At 32.6% G+C, this 2500-nt stretch overlaps 2 protein-coding genes across 4 annotated transcripts in view; one reads left to right on the forward strand and one right to left on the reverse strand.

Moving 5' to 3' along the window:
* LOC113824023 (integral membrane protein 2B) overlaps positions 1-1925 on the forward strand; it is a 28983-nt gene extending 27058 nt beyond the window's left edge. For all 3 annotated transcript variants that reach the window (XM_070117179.1, XM_070117178.1, XM_070117180.1), the window contains one exon: positions 1-1925. This exon is cut by the window's left edge and continues 1636 nt beyond it. The gene's annotated coding sequence lies outside the window, so the exon portion shown is untranslated.
* The window catches only part of LOC113816954 (ecto-NOX disulfide-thiol exchanger 2), a 44112-nt gene continuing 43533 nt past the window's right edge, over positions 1922-2500 (reverse strand). The window contains exon 17 of the mRNA XM_070117177.1: positions 1922-2500. This exon is cut by the window's right edge and continues 1013 nt beyond it. The gene's annotated coding sequence lies outside the window, so the exon portion shown is untranslated.

Genomic DNA, 2500 nt, shown 5'->3' on the forward strand with positions numbered 1-2500 from the left:
AAGACATTATTTCATAACTGTATCTTGTATTATTTCATACTGTAGGTAGTCTTGACAGCATCAATTCTGATACCATTGCCAAATTTATCAGGATGCCTGGACAAGTAGTTGTTAAAAGGTTTCCATGAACAAGAGTATTAGGGTTAATTTAGTGCTTCTGCATGGACACATGTACCCATCTGACGACAATAAATAGCTGATTTAACAAAGCCAGACCAACTCCACTCCATACATGACTTACAGTATGATAGTCCTAAACCATTCCTTTCCCTATACAAGAGAGGGAGGAAAACTGTCTAAAGCTTTGCTCACTATACAGTGTTTTTGATTAATTAGAGCTAAGATTTGCCTCTTAACAATTGGACTTCAGGTGAACAATCTCCGGGAAAAATGTTTTCAAAATTTCTTTTTTCCCTCCTGTATTTATGTTTTCATGTGCCATTTTAGTAATAAAGGTATAATTAAAGGAATATACTGGTGTGTACATTTTGCAGAGCAATGGATTTGTATTTTCTCATTTAATCACAGCTGTTGTTTCTATGGGACATTAATGTCATGTCACCTGGAGGTTGAACAATGCTTTAAATGTACAGAATCTGCTTGTATTGGAGGTTTTTAAAATTATGTAGCTGACACTTTATGGGTATGTCAGTAACTAACTATGAAGTTGTATTTAGGCAGGGACATTTTGTTGACCAAAAATTGTTTTGTGTAACTAAATCAGGATATCAAAGGAAATGACAAGAGAATATATCAGTACACAAATTTTAAGAGATCTCCTACATAAGCACTTGCCTCCGGTGAGCTTTCATCTTGGAATTCTGAACACTGCTGATATTGTACTGCCTGACCCCATCCTTGATTATAATTTATTCATATCCCTGTAGGAAAAGACCCAGTACAACTCACAAAAAATTAAGCGTGTATGGGATTTTATACGATTACTCACTTTAGACAATCATTTTCCCCCTTAATTGAGAAAGTCAATACCCTTACAACATTGAAGAACTTCAGGGCATAGCAATCTTGTATGTTCAAACATTATCAATTTTTCCCTCTGTAGAGTATGGAAAGCTCAATAGTAATCACGTATGGTAAAAAAAAACTAGCCATTCTGTACAGATTTGCTGTTGTAAAGCTGGGTCAAATTTAAAGCTTTTCATATAATTGCAGAAGTTAAAAGCTTCATCTTCAGTATTACTATAATTTTGCATTCCCTTTCCTTAGATCCTGGATACCATATCAATATCTTATAAGGCAGTTGCAGTTCAATGGTATAAACACAATGTTATGTATTTTTGGATATGTTGGAGAATTTCACACATGCACACATACACAAATTATATATATCTATCTATATATATATGTTTAATCATTGAAATTTATATATATGCATGTATATCATTGGCTTGCCCTTGGTCTAATGAAAAGCTGAATAATATGGACAATTCTCCAGCTATCTCCTTGTATAGAGTATAAGGCTGCAGATTTAGATATGACATAAAACTGTATCAAGTATTTTGAAGTGCACCTCAATTCATGCACACAGATAAGAAATACGGCAGAGAAAGCATAAGTGAACTGTATCTTTTACAATGTAATCTGAAAAAACAATGCAACTCAGAATGCTTGAACTGAAGTAAGAAATGAGATGCCTCGGCTCTTTACATCAGGATTTTGGAGGCTCAAGTCATTTCACATGTGATAATGTTCACTGCAATATACTGAAGGAAGTCTATTATATCCACATTTTATATAGGTAGATACAAAATCATTGCAGTGTATATTTTATAAATGTCCCAACCTAATGTATAACTGACCCTAATGAAAGAGAAGATTTTCCAGATTCTATAACAAAATTATCTTGTATGTACGATGTGGCAAACTTGTTGAACGAAGAAGGGCTAAATAAATTCATACATTGCTGTAATTCTTTTCTTCCAGTCCAGAGAAAAATGTTTTACTACAAAAGTTTTTGTTTAGACAGAGAAATGCAAGATAGGTCAATAAACCTTGCACTTAACAAATAAAATATATATAACATATATTACAACCCATTTACAAGAATTTCAATCAGTAACAGAAATACTGGGAAAAATGCAGAATAATATTAAAAAAGGAAAATGTGATTTGCAAATATTTACTATTGTTGTAAGAGAGCTTTTAAAGATAATGCAGCATTAAACGAACTCTGATGGCAACAGACTGTGCAATTAATCAGTCAATTATGAGTGAATCTTAGACATTATTGATATTGCTACTGTGTGAAACAAATAACATTGAAATGCTAAAGGCATACAGCTAATGAGAAATCTTTAATCCATCCAAAGATTGGACTATTTCAATTTTTAGCCCATATAGTGGTTTGGCTTGAAATCTGTGCCACTAGAAAGAGACTATATATAAAAGTTTCTTAATAAAAATCTATAACAATTAACTGTACATCATACAATAATTTCATTGCTACAATAAAGCCTTTTTATAATGCCATTTTTGGGGG

The sequence above is a fragment of the Penaeus vannamei genome, chromosome 39, assembly GCF_042767895.1.
Source record: "Penaeus vannamei isolate JL-2024 chromosome 39, ASM4276789v1, whole genome shotgun sequence".
NCBI lineage: Eukaryota > Metazoa > Arthropoda > Malacostraca > Decapoda > Penaeidae > Penaeus > Penaeus vannamei.